The following is a 17,226-nucleotide window of genomic DNA, read 5'->3' on the forward strand; positions in this document are numbered from 1 at the left end:
AGGTTCTGTTTGTCTTGAAATTCCTGCAATGCCGGGGTTTTTTTTCATTATCAGGTAAACTTACTTTCGTGTGTGTCATTATTTTTCAATGACTTGCACCCAGCCTTTCCACATCCATTTCAGCCTGTCCCTTCAGCTTTCATTAAAAAAAAAAAAAGCTTGGGTTAAAACTAATTTTGACCCCTGGGCATTGGACATATATGTGATTGCCTCAGGTCTGTGGCATGTGAAAAATAGAAAAGGCTATTCGTTAGCCTAGGACCCTGTCGTCACGAGTTGGAATCAATCAAGTTTAAGAGAGATGAGTATGACCCAAGGGGGCTTGGCAGAGCATTGTGGGTTGTTTTATAGCACAGTAAGATTGTATCTGTGGTCGGAGTTTGACTGTTAAATCATTGTACGAGAGAAACACCCAGGGATATGATTGGGGGGCATAATCTTGTAAATGACACCTGGCACACAACCTCTCATTGGCATAAAGGCCTCTTCGGTAGGAGCAAGGGTACTGCTCAGATCACTGTTTTGAAGTACATCTCTATCTTTCTCTTTATTCTGCAGAATAAATATCTTTAATACTCTGTTTGTTCTCATGTAGTGGGCAGATTAACCTCACCGACCATGCAGTGAGAATTCTCCAACACCATCACCCCCTAGCTAACCTCAATGACACCCATTGAGTTTGTTAGCTGGAATGTGAGAGGTTGGGGCTCACCAGCTAAATGAGCAAAATCCTAAGTCACCTCACCAGGATGAACCCCAGCTTCTGTCTACTGCAAGAAACTCACCTCACTGCATCCAAGCACCTCGAACTCAAAGCTAAATGGATTAATCAGATGTTTTCTGCATCATATAACATTTTTTTTTATATACTGTTATTGCAATAAAAGTATCCCATATCATAATAAAACAATATCATACACAGAAGGGCGTGACATAATGATTAATAGAATTTTAGGAAACATCGAAATTAACCGTAGCTATTATTTATGGCCCCAATGAGGACGACCCAAATTTCTTTTACAATATATTTTTTAAAGCTCTTAGAATTCTCTGACTCAATTATTATACTGGGAGGGGACTTCAACAGAGTACTTGATCCAAGTTTAGACCATTCACAAACCAGAGATAATTAAAAATCCTGGCGTCCTTCTGACTATAAAATAGTGATCTTGCTCTTGCTGATTGTTGGTGGTCAAATAATTCACATAATCAAGAATATAGATTCACCACCCCACAAATGCTCTCTAGAATTGACTTTTTTTTGACAAGTAACTCTGTAATGTACAAAATCAATCATCCTGAAAGCCCCGCTATTGTAATCTCTGATCACGGGCTGATTTAGTTTTAACCTCATAAATGAAACCAACCCGAGCCCTCCTAGCAGTTGCCACTTTTGACAGATAAAGAATTTAACCATTTATTTTCCAGAAAATGGACTTTCTTCATTGAACTTATTGACTCTCCAAAAATATCACCATCTTTACTCTGGGAAACAGTAAAGGCAGTTCTGAGAGGTAGTATTATTTCATTCTCCATTCACAAGAAAAAGAAAGGACAAGAATGCCAAAATAAACTAGAACAATGATTAAAAGACTTGCACTCCCAACAAGCCCACCCACCCACCAAGCAAATCCGAAATGAGATCCGCACAATTACATCTCAACTTTATCATCCATCAAAAGACATAATTCCTCATGCAACGAACAAGAGTGAATTACTTTGAATTCAATGACAAATCGGGTACATTTCTTGCCAATCCATTGAAACGCGATAGAGAAAAAAACACTTACATTCCTCATAAACACTACAACAATTACATTACAGCCATCAAAGATCCACAGGGTAGGATAACACACCCCGCAAGACCTCAATAAAATATTCAAGACTTTTGTAATAAGCTATTCAACTCAGATAATGATTCAAATACATCAAACATTAACTCATTCCTCGCCGATATCGACCTCCCTAAATTTTCCACAGAGCAGGCTACCACATAAGATCAACCACTTACTCATGAAGAACTATTTGCCATCATTATTGAACCCCTTGCGGTGGCCATCTGCCAAAACAGTAATATCATTGGCAAACAAACAGGAAACTATGTTTACAAAATCAGTTTGTATGCAGAAGATATTTTGTTGTATTTACGGAACCAAATATCATCCCTACCAGAAGTGTTCAATCTTATATCTAAATTTTCAGCTATCTCAGACTATTCAATAAACTGGACTAAAACTACGATCTTACCACTTAGTGGGGACGACTGGAATGCAGTAATCCAGAAACGTCCCTTAACTATCACAACTCGCAGCATTAGATTCCCTGGTATTGATATCTCCACTAATCTGTCAGATTTGTTTACCCTTAACTTTATTCTTTTGCTCAAATCCATTGAAGAAGACTCGATCACGACACTCGATGGAAAAACCTACCCATCTCACTAATTGGTATGATGGTAGCAGTGAAATTTTATATACTACCAAAAATAAACAGTTTTCAATGACCCCAGTCAAACCAACAGTAAATTGGTTTATTACTCTAGACTTAATAATCAATAAATTATATTGGAAATACAAGAAACAGAGAATTAAACTAGCAACACTACAGAAAAAAACAGACTGTGGAGGCTTATCAGCCCAAAACTTCAGATACTACTATTTAGCGAACCATCTTCAATTTAAAATTAAATGGTTACAACCAGAGCAACAATTGGGCCATGGATGGCGAGACATTCAACAAACCGAAGGTCAAGATTTATCATTATCTGATCTCCCATTCCTTACTGAATCAAACATAATTGCTTTAAAACCCATTCATCTCAACAACACTGTCAGCCTGGTGGAGATTCCTCAAACTCAATGGTCACACTATCTCCAAACAAATTCACTGTCTTCGAAAAGACAAGGAATTTCAAATCGTAAAATTGTAAAAATCAAATCAAACATCCTCCAACCACCTCCGATGAAATCGTACTAATTTAGGTCATTTAAAAAAATCTCTTTTCCAGAATATACAAACTTTTATTAAAAACAGACAACACTATATTTTCCTACCATGGGATGGGAGAGAGACCTTGCTGTTTCCACCGATATCAACCTGTTAAGCTTATTTGCTACAACACCTTTTCTATGACCCGCAATTCCAAAGTGCAACTCGTCCAATCAAAGATTCTGCACAGAGCTTATAGCACCCACTACAAAATGTTCAAAATGCGTTTTGTGGATAAAGACGTTCTCACTGTTCCCTTAATACTAGAGATGACTACTTTTAATGTCATCTGGCTCTGCCCATATATCCAGCCATTCTGGATCAACATCACCTGGAAGCTATCACACCCTCGCCCACACCTTGCAATTTTAACTGCAATTGCTAACAGCACATCTTGAGCACTGGGGTTTTCTGGGGTGGCGGGGTGCTCGTGGGTTGGTGTGGGGGTGTGATTGGTCGGGGGGCGGTCGGGTTGGCCCACTGGCGCCTTGCACCTGGTTGTTTCTGGCATGCTTCGACCTGGCGGGGCTGCGGAGAGCGCACCCGGGTACTTTCCGGAGCCCCTGGGGGCCGCTTTCCGTCATGGGTTGGGGTGCGGGGGGCGGCTATTGGCCTTTGCTCCCACTCCGCGGCTTCTCTGCCGCGGGTGGTGGAGGACCACAGGGACCACTGCAGGACTCAGGGGTGGCTTCAAGGCCTTTTCTGCTGCTTGGAGGCGCTACAATATAATAGCGACCTTGTACTCCAGAACCAATTGAGACTAGTCCCGTACACTCACCGGTGGATGCTGCACACACACGCGTGCACACATACACAGGCAGTCTCAACACAGACACACACACACACAGGCAGTCTCCTCACAGACACACACACACACACACAGCCAGCACCTGCTTTGAACACACCCCAACACCCTCCTGGTTACATCCTTATCCTTTCCTCCCTCATTAACTGCCATAACTATGACAGGAAGAGGCCACGTGCCCAATTGCTGTTTCAGTTTTCCTGGACTTAATGAACTAGTTTTTTTCGATACATGTCTGATGTTTGTTTTTCCATGTACATATTGGTGTTTGGTTCTGTGTTTTCGTTTCACCCGTGGTGATTCTCTCCCTCTTGGAGTAGTGATTAGTTGTTTATAGACTAAAACATGGTTAAATAGTTCTCCAAAGATGGGGATTGGTGGTGGTTCTGTATAACAAAAAACTGTCCCCTTGTCATTCTACATGTCCGCAGGACAGAGTTAATGCAGCAGTTCTTGGTGATTAAGAATTAATAAAGAGTTCCATTGCATGTTGAGAGCTTGAACTCCACTTGCAGACTAACTCTGCCCCAGATGCAATGGCATACAAATACTCTCTGTTCTATGCCCAGCATGGTGACAGCACAGGTTTATAAAAAAAAAAGAAAAGGCTATTCTTATTATATGACATACGTCATATGGCACAATAAAACATCAAAACATGTTTATAAGGGCGTTCTGAACTTTGTATATAATTGAATGCTGAATGTGACAACAAAAGGGGAAGAACTCTCAGAGGAAACATCCTGTTTCCATAAAAGTTATGGTTTTACAAACCATCACAATTTTCTTTCCATACACAAACTTTAAAGGGCATTTTTAACCTAAACCATATTTTCTTCCTCTTGTTTTTTTTACTTGAATATTCTTGGAAGGAATTTCGATTCAGTCTAATCATTTGATAATGAATTCACCTTTACCTCTAAAATACATACCGCAGAATAAATATTTTTTACGACGGAATGATGCTCTTATCTGACCCCTAAGACATGCGATGAGAATTTATAGACTTGGTATTTTGCGACTGCGCCTTTTCATTTATTGAACTTCATTTAACTAACTGAAAGTGACCTTATTCCAGATGCGGCACAGCTCCCTTTACTTTAAAAGGATAATGTTTCATGCGGGATGTCCTTTTGATTGTCCTGTGGCTGGTGGCCAGATAAACAGGAAGTCATTATGCCCCAGACACCCCTGCTTTCCCTGCTTTCCACACTCCCCCTATCACCACAGAGATGTCTAGCCATATGCTCAGCCTGTACCTTGTTAAATTAGCGGTGCTGAACAGATGTGCATGCTTTTCTTTTGAAGTTGGGTCCAATGGGGAGGGCTGGGGGGCTGGAAGAGAGGATTTTGGTGGACACAAAGTCTTTGAGATGGTCTTTTTTCCAGTTTTCAGCAGCTTCTCACAGCCAAGTGTAGTTCATGCTGGCCTTCCAGGTTTTCAAAAAGTTTACTCTGACTCTCAGATAGGTAGTCAAGTATGAGGGTCATGGTGGGTTATGAATAACTAGGTGAGGCACGTTGCAGTCATGACACGTAGTCAGGACATACTGTATACAGTGCTCTGTGGTCTATGATTTAATTGAACAGTGGTTTTACATTCTGAATAAGGTTAGTTTATAATATAATTTTAATAACGTTAAAAAATCTTGCTTCCATAGTTGTTTGTTCTTGTCGATTGTTCCCAGTCTTGTACGAAATGATGTATCGATCTGAATGGCTCCACTTGTTTACATGGTGTAACAGTGTTCTTAGACAGCAGACACCCAGATAATGCTAGCATGTGGATGCACCTCTTCATGTTTGCCTTGTATGGTAGCCCACATCTCCCACAGAGGTTGACAGCTGTGCCCCACTACTCAGAGTAGATGATTAATCTTGTTGGAGAGTGAATTGGAAAAATGGATCAGCATCAGGTGCCTGATTTTTAGACATTGTTACAATTTTCAAAGGACTGGTGAGACCAAAATGTATTTACATGATCTGTGCCCAGCGAGAAGTGGTTACCAAATGTACTGGAAGATGTATGAAGGCAATATTTGTATTTATTTTTACAAAATACAGTCTGGTTTATATTTGTCTCTCTGGCAATCCTTTTCACACTCCAGCTGTCTCGGCCCCATCCCTCAATCTCACCTTGCTATTTGGCACATCCTTATTCATCTGTGTCACTATTCCCTTCACTCTTGATCTCTCTCCACCGCTTCCTCTGCCCTTCCAGTGCTCCTTCTCCTATTGTCTTACACTTTTCTTTTTGCCTTTCAGCTGTAATAAAGTGCTGTGTAGCTGACTACTTACCTAGCTGACCAAGATGACAGTATGTCTAACCAGCTGCTTAGCTGCTAACTCATAGGCTTAAGCCACCAACACAGGTCAAATGTGCTCAACTTGTGGTAAGACATTGGCTTAGCGGTGAACCTCGATATAGGTTTTCCGAATGGTGTTTATTGTATGGCATTTATACTTGTTCAAACTCAAACTCATTTTGTGGTTTGTGGTTGCAAATGTCCTCTAACTGTGAGTCTGACTGGTTGCCAAAGGGCACATTCTGATTGGAAGCACTTCAAAAGATCAGCTACAACTGGTTCAACATTGAAATGTGTGACTTGAGGGCAATTTCAAGTCGTGCACCAGACTTGAGGCTAGCACTGCTGCGGGTTGGGTGTCAGGGTTCCCTACATAGCATATTAATGGCTGTGTATGTGCCTTTACAGGTTTTTATTTTTTTATTTTACAGGAATGACTTCTGGACATCTGGCTATTTAACATGCTCCCTGGAACAGGTCAGCTCCATACTGCATTATAAATTGGGCTTATTAAATTGAGCATTATTTTCTGTTTGTCAGATCTGCGTTTTGTTTTGCTCATCGGGATGTACATTTGTGGCTAGCTACAGTAGCTACCTGACTTGATGTAGGCAGACTATTGTAGAGCACCCCCCCAGATCCTTACATACCATAACCATCTTCAACCAACTACCAAAATTTAAGTATCTATACCTTAATGCCTTAACGTATCTCTGCACCCCCCCCCCCCCCCCCCCCCCACACACACACAGTTCCATTAGCTTACTCCCCAGATAGACTGCTCAGGGCAGCAAGCGCCTATCTGACTACATTTTTATAACTCGTCATAATTTATTCATCATCACAACAGGATGCGACGGCTAGAATTTAGAAGCCATCTAAACAGATTTTGGCAGAGCTATTGTTACTTTGGACAGTTGTGCGGCTTCTCTCAGCAGCAACACGGCACTATGGAGTGCAGTTAGATTATTTGAATTGCTTGCCAAATGGCGTGGCGGTAAGCAGTTCAAAGTGCAGCGTGTTTGGTGGAATCAAGGGCGGAGAGGCAGGAAAAGGCACTTCCAGAACCAAAGAGCGGTTCACTCCCTCTCTCTCTGCGGGATGCCTGCATGCCCTGTGCGCACCCACAGACACACTATCACAGCCTGAATAGAGGAGAGATGGGAGAGATCTTCCCGTGAAATGGGTGTTTACAGTGTACCCTGTAACTAGAAGAGCTATGGTATTTCTTTTTTTTTTTTTCTCTCTTTGCTCTCACATACACATTGCAGTCTGATGTTCTTGAGGCACAATTCTAGCAGTGCGCTGTTGGAGTAACCCAGTTCACAATGTCATGTCTACACACACACACACACACACACACACACACACACACACACACACACACACACACACACACACACACACACACACACACACACACACACACACGGTTACTGAATACCCTGATCCAATGCATTCTCAATAGACAGCCATTGAGTCCTTGTCTGTGCCCTTTGTTATCTCTAGGCAAGCCAGACTGACAACAATGATGGATTCAAACCCATGGTTGAGGTTTGTTTGCTAGAGGGGTAGACAGTGTACACTGCAAAAACTAACACATGCACCAGTCAGAAGCTGTTGCGTGTTGACCACCGCAACTTTTACAGGCCGCTTCTCTGAAAGAAGCAAATCAGGACTTTGCCTTATCTGCAAACTAACTGAAAGTCTGATCTAACGAGGCTACGTACTACGGCTAAGTCTGGTTCAGTCCGTCAATTGTTTTTATCTGACACTGTTTTGTTATGTTATCCTTAGATACAAAAAATAGGCTTAAATTATGCTGCGAAGAACATCATGCAAAGGAACCACTTTAGAGAGACACTTACTTACATACCCACACACACGGCTGCGATTATATTCCTGCTGGTTGCATTGGCTGATTGTTTATTGTCAAAATGTTGGAGTTTCAATGACTTCTTTAGTAGTGCTCTCTGCCCCCCATCTCTTCTCCACTGAGTACAATCTGGCAGCTAGTCTTTGCCAAAAGCAAAGGCCAGCAGCTTGTAAAGTGGCTAATACACCAATTGCACCAAACTTTATCCCATGCTTATCCCATACTAACGGAATTCACTGCCATTCAGCTGTATTTGTGAGCCATTTAGTTTGCCAGCTGTGCACACCACATGCCCAGGGCTGTGTGCTGCTTAGGCTGACTTCTAGCCACTGAGAGCAAGCTTATATTCTGTGCGGTAACATTGTTATCCAAAGCTGATCGTAGCCTGCTAATCCTATGAAATCAGGCAGACCATAGGTTCCCTGACCGCATGTCAGGCAGCATAGTCCCTCAAAACAGTTTTTTCTGTTGCCCCGAGCAAATCACATCTCCAGTCAACCTACCTGTTGGACTGACGGAGAAAATCCTTCGTAGCCATTACAAGAAGAATCATGCCTTGCATCACCCCTAATTGCACATAGCAATGCTTAAGCATAGAATCTCTTGTGTTGACCTTGAATATTGGACACTTGAATGTCAATGCCCAAAGTTCACTTCCTTATCTTCCAATGTATTATGCAACCTCTTTCTTAGGAATAAGGAACCTTGATTTCCATTTGATCGCACCAGAATAAGTACTCATTTACAGATGACATATGTGGCCTCTGTGCCATTTGATAATTTTTTGATTGCAACCTTTATTTATTCCGGGAAATCCCATCCAGAACATGTTCTCTTTTACAGGGGTGCCCTGAACACATTATGTTTGGCATCACTGACTTTGCCATAGATCAGCTCAATGCCTGACAATGTTGTGTTGTTTCTCGCAAGACGCATTGTATCATAGGAGAAGGGGAGTTGACCTCATTTGTAGAGCGCAGAGTCTGTGTGATGATCAAGAATCTGCATGAGAATTAGCTCTGCCAGCTAAGCAAGATGGATATGGACCTGATGGCAGCAGGCTAGCTCAAATATCTGCTGGTTTATTTTGTTTAGTTTTTTTGTGTGCCAACTGTTGTGTGTAGCCAATTACCATATGAAGCCATTATCATTAGAATTCCCAGAGTTAATTCAACCCAAAAACTACTCCGTGTCCCGTGATCTGCAGTCTAATCAATAAGAGTGAGTTAAGTGTACTAAATGGACAGCGCTGCGCTTTCCCTGGCAAGATAAATCCCACTATAATTAAGAGCACCTCCAAATCCAGATATTCTTAATGTTCAGGCACTCTTGAAGATGTGTGAACATGATTCTCTAAAAAAGAAAAATATTTTAAAAAGGCCGGCCTTGCTTTCATCTCCACTGCACCCCCCCCCCCCCCACACACACACAAACACACAGTGCCTTCTCCAATCCCTACTCATACAGCATGCATATTTTCACGGGATCTCCTCCTCAAAGCTGCTTTTGCAGACTGCCGTTGCAATATTCAACACAATCGAGACAATTTCTCAAGGTCCTTAAAGGATTGAGGACTTATGTATGACAGCAGCTTAGTGACACACAGGGTGTAGCGGAGGGAATTAGGCTCGCACTAGGGTGTCACTCTCAAAGTGTGTGTGTGTGTGTGTGTGTGTGTGTGTGTGTGTGTGTGTGTGTGTGTGTGTGTGTGTGTGTGTGTGTGGATTGGGGAGTCAGGGAGGGAAGGGACAGGGAGGGAAGGATATAAGTGAAAATAATCGTGTGTGTCATGAGTCGTGACGGCTTTGCCTTTTTTTCACAAGAGATTTGAGTTTGGAAATGACTTGTAATCAGCAGTGCTTTATGTATTCTGCAGAGGAAGATTAGAATTGTCTCAGTGATCAAAAGATGGGGCTGTTTGCATGCGCTTGCCTTGTTGAATTGTGTGTGTGTGTTTGGGTGACCATGAGGTTTTAACTTTTTTGGGAATTCATCCGTGTGTGTGTTAATGGTAGGGATTAGGAGTCATTGAGCTGGCTATTGCCGAGCGAGCTGTGGAAAAAGCTTGATATCACTGGGAGAGCAACTCGGTTAATCCTGAGCCGAGTTTATAGGGAGTAAAAGACGCTCGGAGAGGAGGGTGCACTAAACCCAGCCACATGCAAAGAAACTCCAGCAACATCCATCCGACATCTGCTCATGAATTCAAAAAATCCCAGGTTAAAGTTTCTTTACATTGGATTATATGCTAAATTTAAAGTGAGGATGTAAGACCAACACACTATGAAAGTTTTTCAATGAAAACACTTGGCGCGCCTTCCTTCTGTAATGAACTGCAAAGAACCTTGGAAGTCAGTCACCCATTCATCTAGATGATTTCTAGTAGACACATCTGATGTTCTACCATACAGTATATGGAATTGATTTTTGGTTCTTTCTAGTCAGCAATATTCTGTCAGAGCATGAAGACTTTGTGGACTCATAGCTTTATGATGCCATTGAAAAGACATGAAACAATACCACTGTATTATAGTGTGCGTACGCTAAAGAGGACGTTGGCTTTGACCACGCTGTTGCCCAGTAACTGCAACACAAACACAACTGGCCTCAATACATCACACCTAGCTGCCAACACATAACCTGTGGATACCCTATGGACAGCCCGCAGGTCTGCACTTACCACAGGATTCTCACAGCTCTCAACCATTGCAAGCAGTGTCCACGGCAGAATTGAATGGCCGCACCTGTACCTTTCATGACTTTTCCTGCAATCACTCACGATTCGACCATTCCTGTCTGGTACACCTTACCTAACTGTGGTTATTTAGTCAAGGTCATGACCAAGCTTACTGCCAAGGAATGTATGTAGTTCAGACAAGCGCAGACTTTGCGGTGCTCTAGATGAATTGGGCCTGTGTAACCGCTCCTCTAAACAATGTTGCCCCGCTGGCTGCTTCTAATAGTCATTTTACCCCCTTGTTTCACCCACTGTACAATTTTGAAAAATGTTAAGAGATGAGCAGGAAGTGCGGGCAAGGAGGGACCTTGACCGCTTGATTCACGTCTGAAAGTAGAACAATTTTATAAAAGGGCAACAGTGAGGCAATGACACGGTTTTGTAAATTGTGATCGTAGTAGGCAGAGTTCCACTAAAATTATCTCATCTATTTCAGCTGTTCTCCTTGCATGCTTTGTGCGAATTTCAACCAGGCGCCTGAGCCACCCTTACTCTTTGTAATGCTGATTTGATCACATCAGGAAATGTTAATGTTAATATTATGACCAAAATTGATTTGTTTCATTAGAGCACAGTCATACACTGATCAGCCACAACATTAAAAACACTAATAACCACTCTATATTGTGTAGCTCCCCCTCATGCCGCCAAAACAGCTCTGATGCATCGAGGCATGGACTCCACGAGACCTCTGAAGGTGTCCTGTGGTATCTGGCACCAAGATACCACAAAGCAGATCCTTTAAGTCCTGTATGTTGCAAAGTGGGGCCCCTATGAATCAGGCTTTTTGTTCCAGTACATCCCACAGATGCTCGATTGGATTGTATACTAACCCCGGCCATCCACATGATGTAGAAGAAAACGTGATTCATCAGACCAGGCCACCTACTTCCATCGCTCCATGGTCCAGTTCTGACTCTCAACCTGCCTGTTGTAGGTGCTTTCGGCAGTGGACTGGGGTCAGCATGGGCACTCTGACCTGTCTGCGGTTACACAGCCCCATTTTCAGCATGCTGCGAAGCACTGTGTGTTCTGACACCTTTCTATCATAGCCAGTTTACCTTTTCAGCAATTTGTGCTACAGTATCTCTTCTGTGGGATCGGACCAGACAGGCTAGACTTGCTCCCCACATGCATTAATGAGCACATGAGCGCCCATGACCCGGTCTCTAGTTCATCAGTTGTCCTTCCTTGGACCACTTTTGTTATTCACTTCACCTGTCATTGGTTTTAATGTTGTGGCTGATCGGTGTTTATTTCACTTTACAGACTAAAAAACATCTTGTGCGCAGTACCATTTTTTTTACTCCATAATTACTCCAGTCAATTGCAGTTTATTAAGTAATTTGATGTTTTAACCCGATGCGCTGCAGCTGCTGAAAGCAGTATAAAATAAGTCAAAACTATTTCGAAATGAGCAGAGATGAGCAGGTAGCGTGACAGGACAAAGCTGAATCAGAGATGGGTTATATTCTCAATCTCAAATAACTATTTCATTTAACTATTTCAAACCTCCCATCTGTCAGTTTGACACAGCATTGAAATGATCAGGATTGCACCCTGCCCTGAAGGCCATCACCAGTCAATTTAAATTCCCTTCCTTCTCAAGTTTCCTCCCAATTCAAAACAGGGGCAGGTTTTTAGTTGAAAGGGACACATAACAAACACCATTGAGTGATTAACAAAGCATATTATCAGCAAAAGTAGGCTGCTAGCTAGCAAAAGTGAATGTGAGCAGCCACTCGAAAGTCTTTAAAGTGGCACGTTTTACTATATAGATGTCTGATGGAGGCATTACGTGGAATCACATAATGTGGTATTGACATGAATTTTGGCAAGCTGCAGGCTCCAATAAGCAGAACAGTCAAAATGAATATGGATTTAGGGATCCTTTACACTGCACAAGTGTAAAGGTTAAAAGTTACTAGTACTTAAATTTGAGTTACTAGTTGCTCTTCCAAGTTACTAGTAACTATTTTTACTTTACTACTTTTACTAGTCAAAATGTATTAGGCACTAGTACTTATTTATTAGATTCGAGTAACTATTCAGATTGTTACTAGTATCCATTTCAATACTAGTCACTATTAATTGAGTACTAGTACTTATTCATTAGTGACTGGGGCCTTATCCCATTTTTATTTTTACTAGTAACATTTTGAATTAAACTATCAACAAGCTGTTTTGTGTAGTATTTTTCATGATCGGTAAAAACGACATTGTTACTGGTAAAGCAAAAAATTTTACTAGTAACAGCAAGAAGAGGCACTAGTCAATAATAAGTACCAGTAACTTTAAACAGTGACTAGTTCATCCTATGGATTAAATGTTAAAACGGCTTGCCATATGCATGTGTTCCTGAGAGAGAATGTATTTTGCTGCCCGGAGGCCAAACCCAAAGGAATGCAACAGCAGGTGTGTGAGCTACTATATCAGTTAGGTGTGTGTGTGTGTGTGTGTGTGTGTGTGTGTGTGTGTGTGTGTGTGTGTGTGTGTGTGTGTGTGTGTGTGTGTGTGTGTGTGTGTGTGTGTGTCGCATTCAGTCATGAACTGGTTTCTCCTTTACAAGAGAGAAAGAGAGAGAGCTTTCCTGTACTTCCTTATTCCACCACCAAGTCTCCTTGTCTTCCTTCCTCTGTCCAGATGACACACCAAGTACCTTCCTAGCTGTTTGCCTCACCACTTCTGCAGTCGTTGCCCAGACATCCGGCAACTCTTCCCCACCACCCAACGCCTGAAACAGGGAGGTTGAAACTGAAGCGTTGGTCTCTGAGAGCCAGGAAAAAAAGGAAACCGGTTCAGATTGTACGTCCGTTGCCTACAGATTCTAGAAGCATCTAACTGGAACGGACTGTCCCTTGCCCCATCTATTCCAGCATTATCATCGCATGTGTGAAAAGGCACAAGACAGAAGTGTTCCGGAATGTAGCTATATGTGTGAATAGTGAAAATCGGTAGCGGTGCCAGAAAGGTTGTCCCAGTAATTTACTGGAAACTATATGTGAAAGGCGATCTAGTCTTTGTGCCTGACCACCTCCCAAAGTGGCCTGAGCAATCCGATCTCCCTGCATCTTGGGTGCGTTCGCGCCTGGATTTAGAACCCGTCCACTTGTGAGCAGACCAACCCAAGACCCATTTTAACTCCGGGTGTGAACAGGGCCTAGGTCGGTGTGACCTATACAGTAAAAAAAAAAAAAATTTTAATCAGTTGTTAACAAACTAATGTTTGACTCTCTTCCCATAGGTAACCCCAACCCAGGACAAAGTGACTCTACCTATCAGAGCCAGCAGACTGCAAAGAGCAAAGTTTTACCTTAACAACCGGATGCCTGGTGTATTTTCTTCCTATTTTTTTCTTTTTGTGCACCATGTGTCCTTTGAAGGCCGTGGCGATAATTCATCGATGTCTTATCATTTGATGGGAAACGTACCCTGACTAGACCATTCCTCATGTGAACCTTTTCTTTTTTTAATATATTGAAGAAATCTGAAATGGCATTTGGAAATCTGCCTGTTACCCCGTGTTGCTTTCTCCACCGATTACTGGTAACATCAGCAAATAATGTACCATTGATTTAATTTTTTTTATTCCCCCATACTGAAAAACTGAAAAAATGCTTCAATGTCTTTTGAATGAATTGGTCTTGAATAAGCAATGACATTTTGTAGGAATGAAATAGGATGTGATTTGGTCTGACTATAACAGCAGAGAACTTGCCGTTCTTCTTCTGACCGTAATTTTTGGCTCATCACCAAGGCAACGCTTATTGAAGCACAGCACTGTGTAAGTCAAAAGTTCAAGAAGGGGTGATTTTATATGAAATGAGGTATTTTACTGTTGGTGGTTTGCTTAAAGGAATGCAGAATTTTGAAATTCTAATCACTTGTTCCATACTCTTAAGTGTTTAAATTTGCCATTTGCTGTTATTTTCAAAAGCTGCACTCCCTTTTAATGTTACCAATCAAAATTGACCAGTATTTCAGAATTTCTCATAAAATCTAAGCCAATAAGGGAATTTAAGGATGCGTTTGCTACTTTTCAACCCAGGCCAAGAAATTCACAATATGATAATGTTCTTGGTGTGTTTTTGAACATGTTTTGAATAGTATGGAGCCCTATTGCATTTGTTAATGAACAACTGACATCAGTGGTCTATGGATGTCATGGATCCGCCGCACTCAGAGAGGAGATTAATAAAATGTGTATTCTGGCCAGTCCCAATATGCCTTTGTTCAACTATGGCCCAGATGTATCCATTATTGTGGAATAATTTAATTAAAAAAACGTTTTTTTTAACATCTCCGCAACGTGTGCACTCGTAGCATTGCAGTCTAGTGATTGGTCAACTACCGGGTCCTCAACAAGGTGGCGGGACATGCAGATGTTACTGATATCAGACCTAATGGGTCTGATATCCACAGACACCCACAGACAGTCTGAATAACATTTGTATTCGGGGCAGCTCCAAAATGGCGTCGTTGAAGTTTCACCCAGATCGGTTCAGTATTGTGGAAGAAGTTTGTGATCAACAATCGCAACCTTACCAAGGTCGCGCCACGCACCACACACCACATGTGCAGGTCGACGTGGAGTACGTAGATCACATGATAGCACTGCAGTCTAGTGACTGCAAGTGCTATACTTTAACTAAAGATATATAAGATATGAACTCTTAACCATATGAAGTTACAAAGTGACAGATATTATTTTATAACTATTAAACTTTATGTTTGAAAAAAATGTAAGTTAAAGTTTTACCAGAAGAGAATTAAATTGAACAAAGGGCGGTGTATTAAACGTCATAAATATGTACACTTTTGAGGACACCTGACGCGCACCGGACTAAGTTCGACAAAATAACCCAATCATTTAACTGTTAGAATTTATTGACATTCCAGAGATATTCATTTAAATAAAGTTCCTGAATTATAATTACTGGTAACCATAAGCAATTACATAATACAAGGCACATGGATTTATTGTGTGTTTTGAAATATTTTCATTCTTTTTGTGTTTTTGGTGTAGCCCACTACACACAATTCATTTCATTATATATCCTCTTCAACTGATGTCAGTTAAACCACTTAGTTTATTTATTTATAGATTTATAAAATACATCAATATTGTGAAGACAGTTTTCTGTTGATTTACAAAGTGCCATAAAATAATTCTGTTCCCCAAAATGGATTCATACTTGTGATAAATAATCGTGCTCACAATAGCGACTAAAATAATCATGATTATCATTTCAGCCATTATCATGCAGCCCTACTTCAGAATGATAACCACTGTCAGTTGTGCTGTCAGTAGGAAACCCACCCACATCCACAAACACCGCCTGATCATTGAATTACACTGTAACCAGGCTAGAACGAATACAATTCTGCTGTCACAAAAGACATCGGAACAGAGAGCCAAACCACACTTATCCGTTTGAACTACCGACTGTCGACTACCCTGGACCCTGCGTATATCTGATAACTAAACAATAAGTAAACTATAGCCTGCAGCTATAGTTTACTTATTGCAATTTCCACAGTATGTCAAAGCATAACGTTGGCTACAGTAGGTTGCCATCATTTTTGAGGGGCTCGAGCAGCACAACATAAAATAAATACTGACTATAGTGTTCCTGATTCCCAAACAGGAAGTTTTTTTTAAGGTTTCAACATTTTCCCCATTGGACTACATTTAAGTACAGTGAGAACCTCCAGCAGAGTGCTAGGTTTCTTAACGATATAGCCTTCCGCAAGGTTAAAAATAATTGGGAATGCCAATGTTTTATTAAGGCCTGGGTTGAAAATTGGCAGACCTCTCCTTTAAAGTAAGCTGGTTCAATTCTGTTTCATTGAAACCGATTTTGTAACCGATTAGATTTTTATTATTCTATTTTTCATCTCGTCAGTGGTCTCTGTCTCAGTGTTTGCAAGCTTTTTTTTCCTCTTTGCAGTCAATTCCGGTCCTGCATTGGAGAAACAAGGTTTCCGCAAAACGTTAAGATTGCCTGTGGGGTGTTTGTACAATAGTTTCCAGAGTTCTAAAACAGCTTGCTTCAACTTCTTTCCTGTTTGATGGACACTCCGCCAAAGGGTTTGCCCGAGTATTGGCATCTATCCGGTATCTCAGTTTGCATCGATTTCATCAAACTCTGGGGAGCTGCATCTTCAAAAACCTTTGGCACACAACTTTCGAAAGAAGCTCCCCGAAAAAAATATTTCCCCTCATTAGTCCACTTGAGCTTTTTATGTGGATTTGAAAAATGAGGAGAGACCAGAGGACTTCTTTTTTTATATATATATAGATATAGATATATATATATATCTATATATATATAGATATATATATCTACTTTGAAAGAACATTTTTGTGGCAGAATGAGAAGGACCTTTTTCAATAGAAGAAATCCAGAGAAGGTTTGTTGGGGGCGGGGGGGTGAAGAACCTTTTTTGAGACGGAGTAAGACTATTGGATGGTTTTACTGATGAAAGAATAAAACGTTGACTCACTTTGACA

The 17,226-nt window shown here is 41.3% G+C and overlaps 1 protein-coding gene across 1 annotated transcript in view; it reads left to right on the forward strand.

Moving 5' to 3' along the window:
• Positions 1-16,989, forward strand: part of enc2 (ectodermal-neural cortex 2) — a 42,124-nt gene extending 25,135 nt beyond the window's left edge. The window contains 1 exon segment of the mRNA XM_080001688.1: positions 13,356-16,989. The gene's annotated coding sequence lies outside the window, so the exon portion shown is untranslated.
• The last annotated feature ends 237 nt before the right edge of the window (positions 16,990-17,226 follow it).

Source organism: Zeus faber (assembly GCF_960531495.2).
Source record: "Zeus faber genome assembly, chromosome: 6".
Classification (NCBI taxonomy): Eukaryota; Metazoa; Chordata; class Actinopteri; order Zeiformes; family Zeidae; genus Zeus; species Zeus faber.